The sequence below is a fragment of the Pan paniscus genome, chromosome 20 (genome assembly GCF_029289425.2).
Source record: "Pan paniscus chromosome 20, NHGRI_mPanPan1-v2.0_pri, whole genome shotgun sequence".
In the NCBI taxonomy this organism is placed as follows: domain Eukaryota; kingdom Metazoa; phylum Chordata; class Mammalia; order Primates; family Hominidae; genus Pan; species Pan paniscus.
In genome coordinates this window covers 68011603-68038511 of record NC_073269.2, presented here as the reverse complement: position 1 = coordinate 68038511, position 26909 = coordinate 68011603, and positions in this window count along the sequence as shown.

Below are 26909 nucleotides of genomic sequence, written 5' to 3'. Positions count from 1 at the left end.
CATGGAAACATCTACACCGCCATCTGTGTGAATAAGGAAATATCTACAATGCCATCTGTATAAAGATATAAATATCTGCACCGCGAGCTGTATAAACATGGAAATATCTACAACGCCATCTATATAAACATGGAAATATCTACACCGCTATGTCTATAAACATGGAAATACCTACACCGCTCTCTCTATAAACATGGAAATATCTACACCGCTATCAGTATAAACATGGAAATATCTACACCGCGATCTGTATAAACATGGAAATATCTTCACCGCGATCTGTATAAACATGGAAATATCTTCACCACGATCTCTATAAACATGGAAATATCTACACCGCTATCTGTATAAACATGGTAATATCTACACCACCATCTATATAAACATGGAAATATCTACACCGCCATCTGCATAAACATGGAAGTATCTACAATGCCATTTGTAGAAAGATGGAAATATCTACACCGCAATCTGTGTAAACATGGAAATATCTACACCGATATCTGTAAAAACATGGAAATATCTACACCGCTATCTGTATAAACATGGAAATATCTACACCGCGATCTGTATAAACATGGAGATATCTACAGCGCCATCTCTATTAACATTGAAATATCTACACTGCCATCTGTAAAAACATGGAAATATCTACACAGTCATCTGAATAAACATGGAAATATCTACACCACCATCTGTATAAACATGGAAATACCTACAATACCATCTGTATACACATTGAAATATCTACACAGACATCTCTATAAGTATGGAAATATCTACACTGCAATCTGTATAAACATGGAAATATCTACACTGCCATCTGTAGAAAGATGGAAATATCTACACCGCTATCTCTATAAATATGGAAATATCTACACCGCCATCTCTATAAACATGAAAATATCTACACTGCCATCTCCATAAAGATGGAAGTATCTACTCCGGCATGTGTATAAACACGGAAATATCTACACCACCATCTGTGAAAACATGGAAATATCTACACCGCTATCTGTATAAACATGGAAATATCTACACCGCTATCTGTATAAACATGGAAATATCTACACCGCCATCTGCATGTCAATGGAAATATCTGCACAGCCATCTGTAAAACATGGAAATACCTCTACAGTCATCTGTATAAACATGGAATTATCTACAATGCCATCTGTATACACATGGAAATATCTTCACAGCCATCTGTATAAACATGTAAATATCTACACTGCTATCTCTATAAACATGGAAATATCTACACCGCCATCTCTATAAACATGAAAATATCTACACTGACATCTCCATAAACATGGAACTAACTACTCCACCATCTGTAGAAACATGGAAACATCTACACCGCCATCTGTGTGAATAAGGAAATATCTACAATGCCATCTGTATAAAGATATAAATATCTGCACCGCGAGCTGTATAAACATGGAAATATCTACATCGCTATCTGTATAAACGTTGAAATACCAACACATCTATCGGTACAAACATGGAAATATCTACAACGCCATCTATATAAACATGGAAATATCTACACCGCTATGTCTATAAACATGGAAATACCTACACCGCTATCTCTATAAACATGGAAATATCTACACCGCTATCTGTATAAACATGGAAATATCTACAACGCTATCTGTATAAACATGGAAATATCTACACCGCTATCTGTATAAACATGGAAATATCTACACCGCGATCTGTATAAACATGGAAATAACTTCACCACGATCTGTATAAACATGGAAATATCTACACCGCTATCTGTATAAACATGGTAATATCTACCCCACCATCTATATAAACATGGAAATATCTACACTGCCATCTGCATAAACATGGAAGTATCTACAATGCCATCTGAAGAAAGATGGAAATATCTACACCGCAATCTGTGTAAACATGGAAATATCTACACCGATATCTGTAAAAACATGGAAATATCTACACCGATATCTGTATAAACATGGAAATATCTACACCGCCATCTGTATAAACATGGAAGTACCAATACAGTCATCTGTGTAAACATGGAAATATCTACACGACCATCTGTATAAACATGGAAATATCTTCAATGCCATCTGAATACACATGGAAATACCTACACGGCAATCTGTGTACAGATGGAAACATCAACACCTCCATCTGTACAAATATGGAAATATCTACACTGTTATCTCTATAAACATGGAAATATCTACACTGCGGTCTGTATAAACATGGAAATATCTACACCGGTATCGGTATAAACATGGAAATATCTACACCATGATCTGTATAAACATGGAAATATATACACCGCTATCTGTATAAACATGGAAATATCTGCACCGCTATCTCTATAAACATGGAAATATCTACAAAGACATTTGTATAAACATGGAAATACCTACACAGTCATGTGTAGGAACATTTAAATATCTACACTGCCAAATGTTTAAACATAGAAATATCTAAAAAGCCCTCTGTATATATATGGAAATTTCTGCATAGGCATCTGTGTAAACATGGAAATATCTGCACCGCTATCTGTATAAACATGGAAATACCTACACCGCTGTCTCTATAAACATGGAAATATGAACACCGCTATGTGTATAAACATGGAAATATCTCCACTGCTCTCTGTATAAACATGGAAATATCTCCACCGTTATCTGTACAAACATGGAAATATCTACAGCGCCATCTCTATAAACATTGAAATATCTACACTGCCATCTGTAAAAACATGGAAATATCTACACTGCCAACTGTATAAGCATGGAAATATCTACACCAACATCTGTATAAACATGGAAACACATACAATACCATCTGTATACAAATGGAAATATCTACACAGACATCTGTATAAATATGGAAATAACTTCACGGCCATCTGTATAAACATGGAAATATCTACACTGCCATCTGTAGAAAGATGGAAATATCTACACCGCTATCTCTATAAATATGGAAATATCTACACCGCCATCTCTATAAACATGAAAATATCTACACTGCCATCTCCATAAAGATGGAGGTATCTACTCTGCCATGTGTATATACACGGAAATATCTACACCACTATCTGTGTAAACATGGAAATATCTACACCGCTATCTGTTTAAACATGGAAATATCTACACCGCCATCTGCATCTACATGGAAATATCTATGCCGCCATCTGTATAAACATGGAAATATCTACACAACCATCTGTGTATAGATGGAAATATCAACACCGCCATCTGTAGAAACATGGAAATATCTACACCGCGATCTGTATAAACATGGAAGTATCTACACCGCTATCTGTAAAAACATGGAAATATCTACACGGTCATATATGTATAGATGGAAATATCAACAACGCCATCTGTACAAACATGGAAATATCTGCACCGCTATTTGTATAAAAATGAAAATATCTACAACGCGGTCTGTATAAACATGGAAATATCTACACCGATATCTGTATAAACATGGAAATATCTACACCACTGTCTCTATAATCATGGAAATATGTACACCGCTATGTGTATAAACATGGAAATATCTGCACCGCAATCTCTATAAAGATGGAAATATCTACATAGACATCTGTTTAAACATGGAAATACCTACACAGTCATGTGTAGGAATATTTAAATAACTCCACTGCCTTCTGTATAAACATAGAAATATCTACACAGCCCTCTGTATAAATATGGAAATATCTGCATAGGCATCTGTGTAAACATGGAAATATCTGCACCGCTATCTGTATAAACATGGAAATACCTACACCGCTGTCTCTATAATCATGGAAATATGTACACCGCTATGTGTATAAACACGGAAATATCTCCACTGCTCTCTGTATAAACATGTAAATATCTCCACCGTTATCTGTATAAACATGGAAATATCTACAGCGCCATCTCTATAAACATTGAAATATCTACACTGCCATCTGTAAAAACATGGATATATCTACACAGTAATCTGAATAAACATGGAATTACCTTCACCACCATCTGTATAAACATGGAAATACCTACAATACCATCTGTATACCCATGGAAATATCTACACAGACATCTGTATAAATATGGAAATATCTACACCGCCATCTGTATAAACATGGAAATATCTACACTGCCATCTGTAGAAAGATGGAACTATCTACACCGCTATCTCTATAAATATGGAAATATCTACACCGCCATCTCTATAAACATGAAAATATCTACACTGCCATCTCCATAAAGATGGAGGTATCTACTCTGCCATGTGTAAAAACACGGAAATATCTACACCACTATCTCTGTAAACATGGAAATATCTACACCGCTATATGTTTAAACATGGAAATATCTACACCGCCATCTGCATCTCCATGGAAATATCTACGCCGCCATCTGTATAAACATGGAAATATCTACACTGCCATCTGTATAAACATGGAAATATCTACACAGCCATGTGTATATACATGGAAATATCTACACCGCTATGAATATAAACATGGAAATAACTACACCGCTATCTGTATAAACATGGAAATATCTACACCACCATCTACATATCCATGGAAATATCTGCACCGCCATCTTTATAAACATGGAAATATCTACACGGCCATCTGTGTATAGATGGAAATATCAACACCGCCATCTGTAGAAACATGGAAATATCTACACCGCTATCTCTATAAACATGGAAATATCTGCACTGCCATCTGTAAAAACATGGAAATACGTAGACAGTCATCTGTATAAACATGGAAATATCTACAATGCCATCTGTATACAAATGGAAATATCTACACAGCCATCTGTATAAACATGTAAATATCTCCACTGCTATCTCTATAAACATCGAAATATCTACACCGCCATCTGTATAAACATGGAAATACTTACAAAGTTATCAGTGTAAACATGGAAATATCTACACCGCCATCTCTAAAAACATGGAAATATCTACACAGCCATGTGTATATACATGGAAATATCTACACCGCTATCTATATAAACACGGAAATAACTACACCGCTATCTGTATAAACATGGAATTATCTACACCGCCATCTACATATCCATGTTAATATCTGTGCCGCCATCTGTATAAACATGGAAATATCTAAACGGTCATCTGTGTACAGATGGAAATATCAACACCGCGATCTGTACAAACATGGAAATATCTGCACCGCTGTCTGTATAAACATGGAAATATCTACACCGCGGTCAGTATAAACATAGAAATATCTACACCGCTATCTGTATAAACATGGAAATAACTAAACCGTTATCTCTATAAACATGGAAATATCTACACCGCGATCTGTATAAACATGGAAATATCTACACCGCTATCTGAATAAACAAGGAAATATCTACACCGTTATCTGTATAAACATGGAAATATATACTCCGCTATCTCTATAAAGATGGAAATATATACACCGCCATCTGTATAAACATGGAAATACCTATATAGTCATCTGTGTAAACATGGAAATATCTACACCACCATCTGTATAAACATGGAAATATCTTCAATGCCATCTGAATACACATGGAAATACCTACACGGCAATCTGTGTATACATGGAAACATCAACACCGCCATCTGTACAAACATCGAAATTTCTACACTACTATCTCTATAAACATGGAAATATCTACACTGCGGTCTGTATAAACATGGAAATATCTACACCGGTATCTCTATAAACATGGAAATATCTACACCATGATCTGTATAAACGTGGAAATGTCTACACCGCTATCTGTATAAACATGGTAATATCTACACCACCATGTATCTAAACATGGAAATATCTACACCACCATCTTTATAAACATGGAAATATCTACAATGCCATCTGTAGAAAGATGGAAATATCTACACCGCAATCTGTGTAAACACGGAAATATCTACACCGATATCTGTAAAAACATGGAAATATCTACACCGCTATCTCTATAAACATGGAAATATCTACACCGCGATCTGTATAAACATGGAAATATCTACACCGCGATCTGTATAAACATGGAAATATCTACACCGCTATCTGTATAAACATGGAAATATCTACACAGCTATCGCTATAAACATGGAAAATCTACACCGCCATCTGTATAAACATGGAAATATCTACACAGCCATGTGTATATACATGGAAATATCTACACCGCTATCTATATAAACATGGAAATAACTACACCGCTATCTGTATAAACATGGAAATATCTACACCACCATCTACATATCCATGGAAATAACTGCGCCGCCATCTGTATAAACATGGAAATATCTACACGGTCAGCTGTGTATAGATGGAAATAAGAACACCGCCATTTGTACAAACATGGAAATATCTGCACCGCTATCTGTAAAACCATGGAAATATCTACACCGCGGTCTGTATGAATATGGAAATATCTACAACGCTATCTGTATAAACATGGAAATACCTACACCGCTATCTCTATTAACATGGAAATATCTACACCGTGATCTCTATAAACATTGAAAAATTTACACTGCTATCTGTATAAACATGGAAATTTCTACACCGTAATCTGTATAAATATGGAAATATCTACACCGCTATCTGTATAAACATGGAAATATCTACAATGCCATCTGTAGAAAGATGGAAATATCTACATCGCAATCTGTGTAAACGTGAAAATATCTACACCGCGTTCTGTATAAACATGGAAATATCTTCACCACAATCTGTATAAACATGGAAATAACTACACCGCTACCTGTATAAACATGGTAATATCTACACCACCATCTATATAAACATGGAAATATCTACACCGCTATCTGTATAAACATGGAAATATCTACACAGCTATCAATATAAACATGGAAAATCTACACCGCCATCTGTATAAACATGGAAATACCTACAAAGTCATCTGTATAAACATGGAAATATCTACACAGCCATCTGTATAAACATGGAAATATCTACACAGCCATCTGTGTATACAAGGAAATATCTACACCGCCGTCTGTATAGACATGGAAATAACTACACCGCTATTAGTATAAACAAGGAAATATCTACACCGTGATATGTAAAGAAATGGAAATATCTACACCCCTATCTCTATAAACATGGAAATATCTACAACCCTATCTGTAAAAGCATGGAAATATTCAGACCGCTATCTCTAAAAACGTGGAAAAATCAACACCACTATCTCTATGAACATGGAAATATCTACACCGCCACCTCTATAAACATGGAAATATCTACACCACGATCAGTATAAACATGGAAACATCTACACCGCTATCTTTATAAACATGGAAATATCTCCACTGCTATCTCTATAAACATCGAAATATCTACACCGCCATCTGTATAAACATGGAAATACTTACAAAGTTATCTGTATAAACATGGAAATATCTACACTGCCATCTGTATAAACATGGAAAAATCTACACAGCCATGTGTATGTAAATGGAAATATCTACACCGCTATCTATATAAACATGGAAATAACTACACCGCTATCTGTATAAACATGGAAATATCTACACCACCATCTACATATCCATGGAATTATCTGCGCCGCCATCTGTATAAACATGGAAATATCTACACGGTCATCTGTGTATAGATGGAAATATCAACAACGCCATCTGTACAAACATGGAAATATCTGCACCGCTATCTGTATAATCATGGAAATATCTACACCGCGGTCTGTATGAACATGGAAATATCTACACCGCTATCTGTATAAGCATGGAAATATCTACACCGCTATCTCTATAAACATGGAAATATCTACACCGTGATCTGTATAAACATAGAAAAATTTACACCGCTATCGGTATAAACATGGAAAAATCTACACCGCTATCTGTATAAACATGGAAATATCTACACCGTGATCTGTATAAACATGGAAATATCTACACCGCGATCTGTATAAACATGGAAATATATTCACCACAATCTGTATAAACATGGAAATATCTACACCGCTATCTGTATAAACATGGTAATATCTACACCACCATCTATCTAAACATGGAAATATCTACACCACCATCTGTATAAACATGGAAATATCTACAATGCCATCTGTAGAAAGATGGAAATATCTACACCGCAATCTGTGTAAACACGGAAATATCTACACCGATATCTGTAAAAACATGATAATATCTACACCGCTATCTCTATAAACATGGACATATCTACACCGCGATCTGTATAAACATGGAAATATCTACACCGCGATCTGTATAAACATGGAAATATCTACACCGCTATCTGTATAAACATGGAAATATCTACACAGCTATCGCTATAAACATGGAAAATCTACACCGCCATCTGTATAAACATGGAAATATCTACACAGTCATGTGTATATACATGGAAATATCTACACCGCTATCTATATAAACATGGAAATAACTACACCGCTATCTGTATAAACATGGAAATATCTACACCACCATCTACATATCCATGGAAATATCTGCGCCGCCATCTGTATAAACATGGAAATATCTACACGGTCATCTGTGAATAGATGGAAATATCAACACCACCATTTGTACAAACATGGAAATATCTGCACCGCTATCTGTATAACCATGGAAATATCTACACCGCGGTCTGTATGAATATGGAAATATCTACACCGCTATCTGTATAAACATAGAAATATCTACACCACTATCTCTATAAACATGGAAATATCTACACCGTGGTCTGTATAAACATGGAAAAATTTACACTGCTATCTGTATAAACATGGAAATTTCTACACCGTAATCTGTATAAATATGGAAATATCTACACCGCTATCTGTATAAACATGGAAATATCTACAATGCCATCTGTAGAAAGATGGAAATATCTACATCGCAATCTGTGTAAACGTGAAAATATCTACACCGCGATCTGTATAAACATGGAAATATCTTCACCACAATCTGTATAAACATGGAAATAACTACACCGCTACCTGTATAAACATGGTAATATCTACACCACCATCTATATAAACATGGAAATACCTACACCGCCATCTGTATAAACATGGAAATATCTACAATGCCATCTGTAGAAAGATGGAAATATCTACACCGCAATCTGAGTAAACATGGAACTATCTACACCGCTATCTGTAAACACATGGAAATATTTACACCGCTATCTGTATAAACATGGAAATTACTACACCGCGATCTGTATAAACATGGAAATATCTACACCGCGATCTGTATAAACATGGAAATATCTTCACCGCTATCTGTATAAACATGGAAATATCTACACAGCTATCAATATAAACATGGAAAATCTACACCGCCATCTGTATAAACATGGAAATACCTACAAAGTCATCTGTATAAACATGGAAATATCTACACAGCCATCTGTATAAACATGGAAATATCTACACAGCCATCTGTGTATACAAGGAAATATCTACACCGCCGTCTGTATAGACATGGAAATAACTACACCGCTATTAGTATAAACAAGGAAATATCTACACCGTGATCTGTAAAAAAATAGAAATATCTACACCGCTATCTCTATAAACATGGAAATATCTACAACCCTATCTGTAAAAGCATGGAAATATTCACACCGCTATCTCTAAAAACGTGGAAAAATCAACACCACTATCTCTATGAACATGGAAATATCTACACCGCCATCTCTATAAACATGGAAATATCTACACCCCTATCTGTATAAGCATGGAAATATCCACACCGCTATCTAAACGTGGAAAAATCAACACCGCTATCTCTATGAACATGGAAATACCTACACCGCCATCTCTATAAACATGGAAATATCTACACCACGATCAGTATAAACATGGAAACATCTACACCGCTATCTGTATAAACATGGAAATATCTCCACTGCTATCTCTATAAACATCGAAATATCTACACCGCCATCTGTATAAACATGGAAATACTTACAAAGTTATCTGTATAAACATGGAAATATCTACACTGCCATCTGCATAAACATGGAAATATCTACACAGCCATGTGTATATACATGGAAATATCTACACCTCTATCTATATAAACATGGAAATAACTACACCGCTAACTGTATAAACATGGAAATATCTACACCACCATCTACATATCCATGGAAGTATCTGCGCCGCCATCTGTATAAATATGGAAATATCTACACGGTCATCTGTGTATAGATGGAAATATCAACACCGCCATCTGTACAAACATGGAAATATCTGCACTGCTATCTGTATAACCATGGAAATATCTACACCGCGGTCTGTATGAACATGGAAATATCTACACTGCTATCTGTATAAACATGGAAATATCTACACCGCTATCTCTATAAAGATGGAAATATCTACACCGTGATCTGTATAAACATGGAAAAATTTACACTGCTATCTGTATAAACATGGAAATTTCTACACCGTTATCTGTATAAATATGGAAATATCTACACCGTTATCTGTATAAATATGGAAATATCTACACCGCTATCTGTATAAACATGGAAATATCTACACCGCTATCTGTATAAACATGGAAATATCTACACCGCTATCTGTATAAACATGGAAATATCTACACCGCGATCTGTATAAACATGGAAATATCTACACCGCGATCTGTATAAACATGGAAATATCTTCCCCACAAGCTGTATAAACATGGAAATATGTACACCGCTACCTGCATAAACATGGTAATATCTACACCACCATCTATATAAACATGGAAATATCTACACCGCCATCTGCATAAACATGGAAATATCTACAATGCCATCTGTAGAAAGATGGAAATATCTACACCGCAATCTGTGTAAACATGGAAATATCTACACCGCGATCTGTATAAACATGGAAATATCTTCACCACAATCTGTATAAACATGGAAATACCTACACTGCTACCTTTAAAAACATGGTAATATCTTCGCCACCATCTATATAAACATGGAAAAATTTACACCGCTATCTGTATAAACATGGAAATTTCTACACCGTAATCTGTATAAATATGGAAATATCTACACCGCTATCTGTATAAACATGGAACTATCTACACCGCTATCTGTAAACACATGGAAATATCTACACCGCTATCTGTATAAACATGGAACTATCTACACCGCGATCTGTATAAACATGGAAATATCTACACCGTGATCTGTATAAACATGGAAATATCTACACCGCTATCTGTATAAACATGGAAATATCTACACCGCCATCTGTATAAACATGGAAATACCTATACAGTCATCTGTGTAAACATGGAAATATCTACACCACCATCTGTATAAACATGGAAATATCTTCAATGCCATCTGAATACACATGGAAATACCTACACGGCAATCTGTGTATAGATGGAAACATCAACACCTCCATCTGTACAAACATGGAAATATCTACACAGCAATCTCTATAAACATGGAAATATCTACACTGCGGTCTGTATAAACATGGAAATACCTACACTGGTATCTGTATAAACATAGAAATATCAACACAATGATCTGTATAAACATGGAAATATCTACACCGCTATCTGTATAAACATGGAAATATCTGCACCGCTATCTCTATAAACATGGAAATATCTACAAAGACATCTGTATAAACATGGAAATACCTACACAGTCATGTGTAGGAACATTTAAATATCTACACTGCCATCTGTATAAACAAAGAAATATCTACAAAGCCCTCTGTATATATATGGAAGTATCTGCATAGGCATCTGTGTAAACATGGAAATATCTGCACCGCTATCTGTATAAACATGGAAATACCTACACCGCTGTCTCTATAAACATGGAAATATGTACACCGCTATGTGTATAAACATGGAAATATCTCCACTGCTCTCTGTATAAACATGGAAATATCTCCACCATTATCTGTATAAACATGGAAATATCTACAGCGCCATCTCTAAAAACATTGAAATATCTACACTGCCATCTGTAAAAACATGGAAATATCTACACCGCCAACTGTATAAGCATGGAAATATCAACACCACCATCTGTATAAACATGGAAATACCTACAGTACCATCTGTATACACATGGAAATATCTACACAGACATCTGTATAAATATGGAAATAACTACAAGGCCATCTGTATAAACATGCAAATATCTACACTGCCATCTGTAGAAAGATGGAAATATCTACACCGCTATCTCTATAAATATGGAAATATCTACACCGCCATCTCTATAAACATGAAAATATCTACACCGCCATCTCCATAAAGATGGAGGTATCTACTCTGCCATGTGTATAAACACGGAAATATCTACACCACTATCTGTGAAAACATGGGAATATCTACACCGCTATCTGTTTAAACATGGAAATATCTACACGGCCATCTGTGTATAGATGGAAATATCAACACCGCCATCTGTAGAAACATGGAAATATCTATACCGCTATCTCTATAAACATGGAAATATCTGCACTGCCATCTGTAAAAACATGGAAATACGTATACAGTAATCTGTATAAACATGGAAATATCTACAATGCCATCTGTATACACATGGAAATATCTACACAGCCATCTGTATAAACATGTAAATATCTACACTGCTATCTCTATAAACATGGAAATATCTACACCGCCATCTCTATAAACATGCAATTATCTACACTGCCATCTCCATAAACATGGAACTAACTACTCTGCCATCTGTATAAACATGGAAACATCTAAACCGCCATCTGTGTGAATAAGGAAATATCTACAATGACATCTGTACAAAAATATAAATATCTGCACCGCGAGCTGTATAAACATGGAAATATCTACATCGCTATCTGTATAAACGTGGAAATACCGACACCGTTGTCGGTATAAACATGGAAATATCTACAACGCCATCTATATAAACATGGAAATATCTACACCGCTATGTCTATAAACATGGAAATACCTACACCGCTATCCCTATAAACATGGAAATATCTACACCGCTATCTGTATAAACATGGAAATATCTACACTGCTATCTGTATAAACATGGAAATATCTACACCGCGATCTGTATAAACATGGAAATATCTACAACACGATCTGTATAAACATGGAAATATCTTCACCACGATCTGTATAAACATGGAAATATCTACACCGCTATCTGTAAAAACATGGTAATATCTACACCACCATCTATATAAACATGGAAATATCTACACCACCATCTGTATAAACATGGAAATATCTACAATGCCATCTGTAGAAAGATGGAAATAACTACACCGCAATCTGTGTAAACATGGAAATATCTACACCGATATCTGTAAAAACATGGAAATATCTACACCGCTATCTCCATAAACATGGAAATATCTACACCGCGATCTGTATAAACATGGAAATATCTACACCGCGATCTGTATAAACATGGAAATATCTACACCGCGATCTGTATAAACATGGAAATATCTACACCGCTATCTGTATAAACATGGAAATATCTACACAGCTATCACTATAAACATGGAAAATCTACACCGCCATCTGTATAAACATGGAAATACCTACAAAGTCATCTGTATAAACATGGAAATATCTACACAGCCATCTGTATAAACATGGAAATATCTACACAACCATCTGTATATACATGGAAATATCTACACCGCTATCTGTATAAACATGGAAATAACTACACCGCTATTAGTATAAACAAGGAAATATCTACACCATGATCTGTAAAAAAATGGAAATATCTACACCGCTATCTCTATAAACATGGAAATATCTACACCCCTATCTGTATAAGCATGGAAGTATCCACACCGCTATCTCTATAAACGTGGAAAAATCAACACCGCTATCTCTATGAACATGGAAATATCTACACCGCCATCCCTATAAACATGGAAATATCTACACCACGATCAGTATAAACATGGAAACATCTACACCGCTATCTGTATAAATATGGAAATATCTCCACTGCTATCTCTATAAACATCGAAATATTTACACCGCCATCTGTATAAAGATGGAAATACTTACAAAGTTATCTGTATAAACATGGAAATATCTACACCGCCATCTGTATAAACATGGAAATATCTACACAGCCATGAGTATATACATGGAAATATCTACACCGCTATCTATATAAACATGGAAATAACTACACCGCTATCTGTATAAACATGGAAATATCTACACCACCATCTACATATCCATGGAAATATCTGCGCCGCCATCTGTATAAACATGGAAATATCTACACGGTCATCTGTGTATAGATGGAAATATCAACACCGCCATCCGTACAAACATGGAAATATCTGCACCGCTATCTGTATAACCATGGAAATATCTACACCGCGGTCTGTATAAACATGGAAATATCTACACCGCTATCTGTATAAACATGGAAATATCTACACCGCTATCTCTATAAACATGGAAATATCTACACGGCCATCTGCATCTCCATGGAAATATCTATGCCGCCATCTGTATAAACCTGGAAATATCCACACGGCCATCTGTGTATACATGGAAATATCAACACCGCCATCTGTAGAAACATGGAAATATCTACACCGCTATCTCCATAAACATGGAAATATCTGCACTGCCATCTGTAAAAACATGGAAATACGTACACAGCCATCTGTATAAACATGGAAATATCTACAATGCCATCTATATACACATGGAAATATATACACAGCCATCTGTATAAACATGTAAATATCTACACTGCTATCTCCATAAACATGGAAATATCTACACCGCCATCTCTATAAACATGAAATTATCTACAATGCCATCTCCATAAACATGGAACTAACTATTCTGCCATCTGTATAAACATGGAAACATCTAAACCGCCATCTGTGTGAATAAGGAAATATCTACAATGCCATCTGTACAAAAAAATAAATATCTGCACCGCGAGCTGTATAAACATGGAAATATCTACATCGCTATCTGTATAAACATGGAAATACCGACACCGCTGTCGGTATAAAGATGGAAATATCTACAACGCCATCTATATAAACATGGAAATATCTACACCGCTATGTCTATAAACATGGAAATACCTACACCGCTATCCCTATAAACAAGGAAATATCTACATCGCTATCTGTATAAACATGGAAATATCTACACTGCTCTCTGTATAAACATGGAAATATCTACACCGCGATCTGTATAAACATGGAAATATCTACACCACAATCTGTATAAACATGGAAATATCTTCACCACGATCTGTATAAACATGGAAATATCAACACCGCTATCTGTATAAACATGGTAATATCTACACCACCATCTATATAAACATGGAAATATCTACACCACCATCGGTATTAACATGGAAATATCTACAATGCCATCTGTAGAAAGATGGAAATATCTACACCGCAATCTGTGTAAACATGGAAATATCTACACCGCTATCTGTATAAACATGGAAATATCTACACAGGTATCACTATAAACATGGAAAATCTACACCGCCATCTGTATAAACATGGAAATACCTACAAACTCATCTGTATAAACATGGAAATATCTACACAACCATCTGTATAAACATGGAAATATCTACTCAGCCATCTGTATATACATGGAAATATCTACACCGCTATCTGTATAAACATGGAAATAACTACACCGCTATAAGTATAAACCAGGAAATATCTACACCGTGATCTGTATAAACATGGAAATATCTATACCGCTATCTCTATAAACATGGAAATATCTACACCCCTATCTGTATAAGCATGGAAATATCCACACCGCTATCTCTATAAACATGGAAAAATCAACACCGCTATCTCTATGAACATGGAAATATCTACACCGCCATCTCAATAAACATGGAAATATCCACACCACGATCAGAATAAACATGGAAATATCTAGACCGCTATATGTATAAACATGGAAATATCTCTACTGCTATCTCTATAAACATCGAAATATCTACACTGCCATCTGTATAAACATGGAAATATCTACACAGTCATGTGTATATACATGGAAATAACTACACCGCTATCTATATAAACATGGAAATAACTACAACGCTATCTGTATAAATATGGAAATATCTACACCGCCATCTACATATCCCTGGAAATATCTGCGCTGCCATCTGTATAACCATGGAAAAATCTACACCGCGGTCGGTATAAACATGGAAATATCTACACCGCTATCTGTATAAACATGGAAATGTCTACACCGCTATCTCTGTAAACATCGAAATATCTACACCGTCATCTGTATAAACATGGAAAAATTTACACCGCTATCTGTATAAACATGGAAATTTCTACACCGTTATTGTTATAAATATGGAAATATCTACACCGCTATCAATATAAACATGGAAATATCTACACCGCTATCTGTATAAACATGGAAATATCTACTCTGCGATCTGTATAAACATGGAAATATCTACACCGCTACCTGTATAAACATGGTAATATCTACACCACCATCTATATAAAGATGGAAATATCTACACCGCCATCTGTATAAACATGGAAATATCTACAATGCCATCTGTAGAAAGATGGAAATATCTACACCGCAATCTGTGTAAACATGGAAATATCTAAACCGCTATCTGTATAAACATGGAAATACCTTCACCACAAACTGTATAAACATGGAAATATCTAAACCGCGATCTGTATAAACATGGAAATATCTACACCACCATCTGTATAAACTTGGAAATATCTGCACCGCCATCTGTATAAACATGGAAATATCTACAATGCCATCTGTAGAAAGATGGAAATATCTACACCGCCATCTGTGTAAACATGGAACTATGTACACCGCTATCTGTAAACACATGGAAATATCTACACCGCTATCTGTATAAAGATGGAAATATCTACACCGCGATCTGTATAAACATGGAAATATCTACACCGCGATCTGTATAAACATGGAAATATCTACACCGCTATCTGTATAAAGATGGAAATATCTACACCGCGATCTGTATAAACATGGAAATATCTACACCGCGATCTGTATAAACATGGAAATATCTACACCGCTATCTGTATAAACATGGAAATATCTACACAGCTATCTCTATAAACATGAAAATATCTACACCGCCATCTGTATAAACATGGAAATACCTATACAGTCATCTGTGTAAAGATGGAAATATCTACACCACCATCTGTAAAACATGGAAATATCTTGAATGCCATCTGAATACACATGGAAATACCTACACGGCAATCTGTCTATACATGGAAACATCAACACCACCATCTGTACAAAGATGGAAACATCAACACCGCCATCTGTACAAACATGGAAATACCTACACTGCTATCTCTATAAATATGGAAATATCTACACTGCGGTCTGTATAAATATGGAAATATCCACACCGGTATCTGAATAAACATGGAAATATCTACACCATGATCTGTATAAACATGGAAATATATACACCGCTATCTGTCTAAACATGGAAATATCTGCACCACTATCTCTATAAACATGGAAATATCTATAAAGACATCTCTATAAACATGGAAATACCTACACAGTCATGTGTAGGAACATTTAAATATTTACACTGCCATCTGTATAAACATATAAATATCTACAAAGCCCTCTGTATAAATATGGAAATATCTGCATAGGCATCTGTGTAAACATGGAAATATCTGCATCGCTATCTGTATAAACATGGAAATACCTACACCGCTGTCTCTATAAACATGGAAATATGTACACCGCTATGTGTATAAACATGGAAATATCTCCAATGCTCTCTGTATAAACATGGAAATATCTCCACCGTTATCTGTATAAACATGGAAATATCTAAAGCGCCATCTCCATAAACATTGAAATATCTACACTGCCATCTGTAAAAACATGGAAATATCTACACCGCTAACTGTGTAAGCATGGAAATATCTACACCACCATCTGTATAAACATGGAAATACCTACAATACCATCTGTATACACATGGAAATAACTACACAGACATCTGTATAAATAAGGAAATAACTACACGGCCATCTGTATAAACATGGAAATATCTACACTGCCATTTGCAGAAAGATGGATATATCAACACCGCTATCTCTATAAATATGGAAATATCTACACCGCCATCTCTATAAACATGAAAATATCTACACTGCCATCTCCATAAAGTTGGAGGTATCTCCTCTGCCATGTGTATAAACACGGAAATATCTACACCACTATCTGTGTAAACATGGAAATATCTACACCGCTATCTGTTTAAACATGGAAATATCTACACCGCCATCTGCATCTCCATGGAAATATGTACGCCGCCATCTGTATAAACATGGAAATAACTACACGGCCATCTGTGTATAGATGGAAATATCAACACCGCCATCTGTAGAAACATGGAAATATCTACACCGTTATCTCTATAAACATGGAAATATCTGCACTGCCATCTGTAAAAACATGGAAATACGTATACAGTCATCTGTATAAACATGGAAATATCTACAATGCGATCTGTATACCCATGGAAATATCTACACAGCCATCTGTATAAACATGAAATTATCTACACTGCTATCTCTATAAACATGGAAATATCTACACCGCCATCTCTATAAACATGAAAATATCTACACTGCCATCTCCATAAACATGGAACTAACTTCTCCGCCATCTGTATAAACATGGAAACATCTACACCGCCATCTCTGTGAACAAGGAAATATCTACAATGCCATCTTTATAAAAATATAAATATATGCACCGCGAGCTGTATAAACATGGAAATATCAACATCGCTATCTGTATAAACGTGGAAATACCAACACCGCTATCGTTATAAATATGGAAATATCTACAATGCCATCAATATAAACATGGAAATATCTAAACCGCTATGTCTATAAATATGGAAATACCTACACCGCTATCTCTATAAACATGGAAATATCTACACCGCTATCTGTATAAACATGGAAATATCTACACACCCATGTGTTCATAGATGGAAATATTTACACCGCTATATATATAAACATGGAAATAACTACACCGCTATCTGTATAAACATGGAAATATCTACTCCGCCATCTACATATCCATGGAAATATCTGCGCCACCATCTGTATAAACATGGAAATATCTACACGGTCATCTGGGTATAGATGGAAATATCAACACCGACATCTGTACAAACATGGAAATATCAGCACCGCTATCTGTATAAACATGGAAATATCTACACCGCGGTCTGTATAAACATGGAAATACCTACACCGTGATCTGTATAAACATGGAAATATTTACACCGCTATCTGTATAAACATGGAAACTTCTACACCGCTATCTGTATAAATATGGATTATCTACACCGCTATCTCTATAAACTTGGAAATATCTACACCGCCATCTGTATAAACATGGAAATACCTATACAGTCATCTGTGTAAACATGGAAATATCTTCACCACCATCTGTATAAACCTGGAAATATCTACAATGACATCTGTATACCCATGGCAATACCTACACGGCAATCTGTGTATAGATGGAAACAAAAACACCGCCATATGTACAAACATGGAAATATCTACACTGCTATCTCTATAAACATGGATATATCTACACTGCGGTCTGTATAAACATTGATATATCTGCACCGGTTTCTGTTGAAACATGGAAATATCTACAGCGCCATCTATATAAACATGGAAATATCTACACCGCTATGTCTATAAACATGGAAATACCTACACCGCTATCTCTAGAAGCATGGAAATATGTACACCGCTATCTGTATAAACATGGAAATATATACACCGCTATCTGTATAAACATGGAAATATCTACACAGCGATCTCTGTAAACATGGAAATACCTACACCGCCATCTGTATAAACATGGAAATACATACAAAGTCATCTGTATAAACATGGAAATATCTACACAGCCATCTGTATAAACATCGAAATACCTACACAGCCATCTGTATATTCATGGAAACATATACACCCCTATCTGTATAAACATGGAAATAACTACACCGCTATTTGTATAAACAAGGAAATATCTACACCGCTATCTGTTTGAACTTGGAAATATATACACAGACATCTGTTTATACATGGAAATATCTACACCGCTTTCTGTATAAACATGCTAATAACTACACCGCTCTCTGTATAAATGTGGAAATATTTGCACCGCTATCCCTATAAACATGGTAATGTCAACACCTCGATCTGTATAAACATGGAAATATGTACATCATGACCTGTTTAAACATGGAAATATCTACACCGCCATATCTATAAACATGGAAATATCTACACCCCTATCTGTATAAACATGGAAATATCTACAACGCCATCTCTATAAACATGGAAATATCTACAACCCTATCTGTATAAACATGGAAATATCCACACAGCTATCTCTATAAACATGGAAAAATCAACACCGCTATCTCTATGAACATGGAAATATCTACTCCGCCATCTCTATAAACATGGAAATACCTTCACCGAGATCAGTATAAACATGGAAATATCTACACCGCTATCTGTATAAACATGGAAATATCTCCACTGCTATCTCTATAAACATCGAAATATCTACACCGCCATCTGTATAAACATGGAAATACTTACTAAGTTATCTGTATAAACATGGAAATATCTACACCGCCATCTGTATAAACATGGAAATATCTACACAGCCAAGTGTACATACATGGAAATGTCTACACCGCTCTCTATATAAACATGGAAATAAGTACAGCGCTATCTGTATATACATGGAATATCTACACCACCATCTACATATCCATAGAAATATCTGCACCGGCATCTGTATAAACATGGAAATATCTACTCAGCTATCTGTATAAACATGGAAATATCTACACCGCTATCTCTATAAACATGGAAATATCTACCCCGTGATCTGTATAAACATGGAAATATTTACACCGCTATCTGTATAAACATGGAAATTTCTACACCGTTATCTGTATAAATATGGAAATATCTACACCGCCATCTGTATAAACATGGAAATACGTACAATACCAGCTGTATACACATGGAAATATCTACACCGCCATCTGTATAAACATGGAAATATCTACATGGCCATCTGTGTATAGATGGAAATATCAGCACCGCCATCTGTACAAACATGGAAATATCTACACCGCTATCTCTATAAACATGGAAATATCTGCACTGCTATCTGTAAAAACATGGAAATACCTATACAGTCATCTGTATAAACATGGATATATCTACAAAGCCATCTGTATACACGTGGAAATATCTGCACAGCCATCTGTATAAACATGTAAATATCTACACTGCTATCTCTCTAAACATGGAAATATCTACATCGCTATATGTATAAACATGGAAATATCTACACCGCGATCTGTATAGACATGGAAATATCTACACCGTGATCTGTATAAACATGGAAATATCTTCACCACGAGCTGTATAAACATGGAAATTTCTACACCGCTATCTGTATAAACATGGTAATATCTACACCACCATCTATATAAACATGGAAATATCTACACCGCCATCTGTATAAACATGGAAATATCTACAATGCCATCTGTAGAAAGATGGAAATATCTACACCGCAATCTGTGTAAACATGGAAATATCTACACCGATATCTGTAAAAACATGGAAATATCTACACTGCTATCTGTATAAACATGGAAATATCTACACCGTGATCTGTATAAACATGGAAGTATCCACACGGCGATCTGTATAAACTTGGAAATATCTACACCGCTATCTGTATAAACATGGAAGTATCTACACAGCGATCTGTATAAACTTGGAAATATCTACACCGCTATCTGTATAAACATGGAAATATCTACACAGCTATCTCTATAAACATGCAAATATCTACACCGCCATCTGTATAAACATGGAAATACCTACAAAGTCATCTGTATAAACATGGAAATATCTACAAAGCCATCTGTATAAACATGGAAATATCTACTCAGCCATTTGTATATACATGGAAATATCTACACCACTATCTGTATAAACATGGAAATAACTACACCGCTATTTGTATAAACTAGGAAATATTCACACCGTGATCTGTATAAACATGGAAATATTTACACCGCTATCTGTATAATCATGGAAATTTCTACACCGTTATCTGTATAAATATGGAAATATCTACTCCGCTATCTCTATAAACATGGAAATATCTACACCGCCATCTGTATAAACATGGAAATATCTACACTGCTATCTCTATAAACATGGAAATAACTACTATGACATCTGTAAAAACATGGAAATACCTAAACAGTTATCAGTATAAACATGGAAATATCTACACCACAATCTGTATAAACATGGAAATATCTACAATGCCATCTGTATACACATGGAAATACCTACACGGCAATCTGTGTATAGATGGAAACATCAACACCGCCATCTGTAGAAACATGGAAATATCTACACCGCTATCTCTATAAACATCGAAATATCTACAATGCGGTCTGTATAAACATGGAAATATCTACACCGGTATCTGTATAAACATGGAAATATCTACACTACGCTCTGTATAAACATGGAAATATATACACCGCTATCTGTATAAACATGGAAATATATACACCGCTATCTCTATAAACATGGAAATACCTACACCGTGATCTGTATAAACATGGAAATATTTACACAGATATCTGTATAAACATGGAAATTTCTACACCGTTATCTGTATAAATATGGAAATTTCTGCAAAGCTATCTCTATAAACATGGAAATATCTACACCACCATCTGTATAAACATGGAAATACCTATACAGTCATCTGTGTAAACATGGAAATATCTAAACCACCATCTGTATAAACATGGAAATATCTACAATGCCATCCGTATACACATGGAAATACCTACACGGCAATCTGTGTATAGATGGAAACATCAACACCGCCATCTGTACAAACATGTAAATATCTACACTGCTATCTCTATAAACATGGAAATATCTACACTGCGGTCTGTATAAACATGGAAATATCTACACCGGTATCTGTATAAACATGGAAATATCTACAGTACGATCTGTATAAACATGGAAATATATACACCGCTATCTGTATAAACATGGAAATATCTGCACCGCTATCTCTATAAACATGGAAATATCTACAAAGCCATCTGTTTAAACATGGAAATACCTACACAGTCATGTGTAGGAACATGGAAATATCTACACTGACATCTGTATAAACATAGAAATATCTACACAGCCCTCTGTATAAATATGGAAATATCTGCATAGGCATCTGTATAAACATGGAAATAGCTGCACCGCTATCTGTATAAACATGGAAATACCTACACCGCTGTCTCTATTAATATGGAAATATGTACACGGCTATGTGTATAAACATGGAAATATCCCCACTGCTGTCTGTATAAACATAGAAATATCTCCACCGTTACCTGTCTAAACATGGAAATATCTACACCGCCAAAAGTATAAACATGGAAATATCTTCACCGATATCTGTATAAAAATGGAAATATCTACACCGCTATCTCTATAAACATGCAAATATCTACACCACCATCTGTATAAACATGGAAATATCTACACTGTGATCTGTATAAACATGGAAATAACTACACCATCTTCTGTATAAATATGGATATATCTACACTTCTATCAGTATAAACATGTGAATACCTACACCGCCATCTATATAAACATGGAAATATCTACACCAACATGTGTATAAATATGGAAATATCTACACGGCTATCTCTATAAGCGTGGAAATATCTACACCGCCATCTGTGTAAACATGGAAATATCTACACCGCTGTCTCTATAAACATGGAAATACCTCCACCGACATCAGTAAAAACATGGAAATATCTACACCGTTATCTGTATAAACATCGAAATATCTACACCACGATCTGTATAAACATGGAAATATCTACACCGCTATCTGTATAAACATGGAAATATCTACCCCTATATCTGTATAAATATGGAAATATCTACACCGCTATCTGTATAAACATGGAAATAACTTCACCGCTGTCTGTATAAACATGGAAATATCTACACAACGATCTATATAAACATGGAAAGATCTACACCACTATCTGTATAAACATGGAAATATCTACACCATTACCTGTATAAACATGGAAATACCTACACCGCTATCTGCATAAAACTGGAAATATCTACACCACCATCTGTATAACTATGGAAATATTTACACCGCTATCTCTATAAACATGGAAATACCTTCACCACCATTTGCATAAACATGAAATTATCTTCACTGCTATCACTGTAAACATGGAAATATCTAAACCGCCATCTGCTTCAACCTGGAAATATCTACAACGCCATCTGTAAAAACATGGAAATATCCACACCACCATCTGTAAAAACATGGAAATATCTACACAGTCATCTGTATAAACCTGGAAATATCTACACCACCATCTGTATAAACATGGAAATATCTACAATGCCATCTGTATTCACATGGATATATCTGCACAGCCGTGTGTAAACATGGAAATACCTACACCCCTATCTCTTTAAACATGGAAATATCTACACCGCCATCTCTATAAACATGAAAATATCTACACTGCCATCTCCATAAACGTGGAACTAACTACAATGCCATCTCTATAAACATGGAAATATCTATACCGCCATATGTATAAACTTGGAAATATCTACGCCGCCATCTGAAGAAAAATGGAAATATCTACACTGCTATCTGTATAAACATGGATATACCTACACCGCTATCTGTATAAACATGGAAATATCTACACAGCTATCTGTATGGACATGGAAATACCTACACCGCTATCTGTATAAACATGGAAAGATCTACACCACGATCTTTATAAACATGGAAATAACAACCCTGCTATCTGTATAAACATGGAAATATCTACAACGCTATCTGTGTAAACATTGAAATGTCTACACCGCTATCTGTGTAAACATGGAAATGTCTACAGCGCTATCTGTGTAAAGATGGAAATATTTACACCGCTTTCATTGTAAAAATGGAAATATCTATACCGCTATCTGTGTAAACATGGAAATATCTACTCTGCTATCTGTATAAACATGGAAATATCTACACCGCTATCTGTATAAACATGGAAATATCTCCAGAGCTATCTGTATAAACATGGGAATATCTACACCGCGATCTATATAAACATGAAAATATCTACACCGATATCTGTATAAAAATGCAATTATCTACACCGCAATCTGTATAAACATGGAAATACGTACATCGCTATCTTTATAAACATGGAAATATCTACATTGCTATCACTATGAAGATGGAAATACCTTCACCGCCATCTGTATAAACATGCAAATATCTCCACCGCTATCTGTATAAACTTGGAAATATCTACAACAATATCTGTGTAAACGTGGAAATATCTACACATCTATCTGTGTAAACATGGAAATGTCTTCAGCGCTATATGTGTAAAGATTCGAATTTCTACACCGTAAGCTCTGCAAAGATGGAAATATCTACACCGCTATCTGTGTAAAGATGGAAAGAAGTAAAACGCTATCTGTATAAACATGGAAATATCTACAACACCATCTGTATAAACATGGAAATATCTTCACCGTCATCTGTATAAAGATGGGAATATCTGCACCGCTAGCTGTACAAACATGGAAATATCTACACCGCTATCTGTGTAAACATGGAAATATCTATACAGCTAACTGTGTAAACATGAAAATATCTACACTGATATCTGTAAAAACATGGAAATATCCACACCATTATCTGCGTAAACATAGAAATATCCATATCGCTATCTGTATAAACATTGAAATATCTACACCGCTATCTGTATAAACATGGAAATATCTAAACTGCTATCTCTATAAACTTGGAAATATCTACAACGCTTTCTGTGTAATCATGGAAATATCTACACAGCTATCTGTGTAAACATGGAAATATCTACACCGCTATCTGTGTAAAGATGGAAATATCTACACCGCAATCTGTGCAAAGATGGAAATCTCTACATCGCTATCTCTATAAACATGGAAATATCTGCATTGCTATCTGTATAAACAGGAAAATATCTACACCACTATCTCTATAAACATGGAAATACCTACACCACAATATGTATAAACATGGAAATATCTAGGCAGTCATCTGTATAAACATGGAAATATCTACACCGCCATCTCTATAAACTTGGAAATATCTACACGGCCATCTGTATGAACATGGAAAAATCTACACCGCGATCTGTATAAACATGGAAATATCTCCACCGCTATCTGTTTAAATATGGAAATATCTACACAGTCATCTGTATATACATGGAAATATCTACAACACCATCTCTACAAACATGGAAATATCTACACTGCCATCTGTATACACATGGAAATATCTACACAGCCATCAGTGTATACATGGAAACATCTGCACCGCTATCTCTGTACACATGGAAATACCTACACTGCAATCTCTATAAACATGGAAATATCTACACCACAATCTTTATAAACATGGAAATATCCACACCGCCGTCTCTATAAACATGAAAATATCTACAACGCTATCTCCATAAATATGGAAATATCTACACCGCCATCTCTGTAAACATGGAAATATCTACACTGCTATCTGTATAAACATGGAAATATCCACACTGCCATCCGTATAAAGATGGAAATATCTACACCGCGAGCTGTATAAACATGGAAATATCC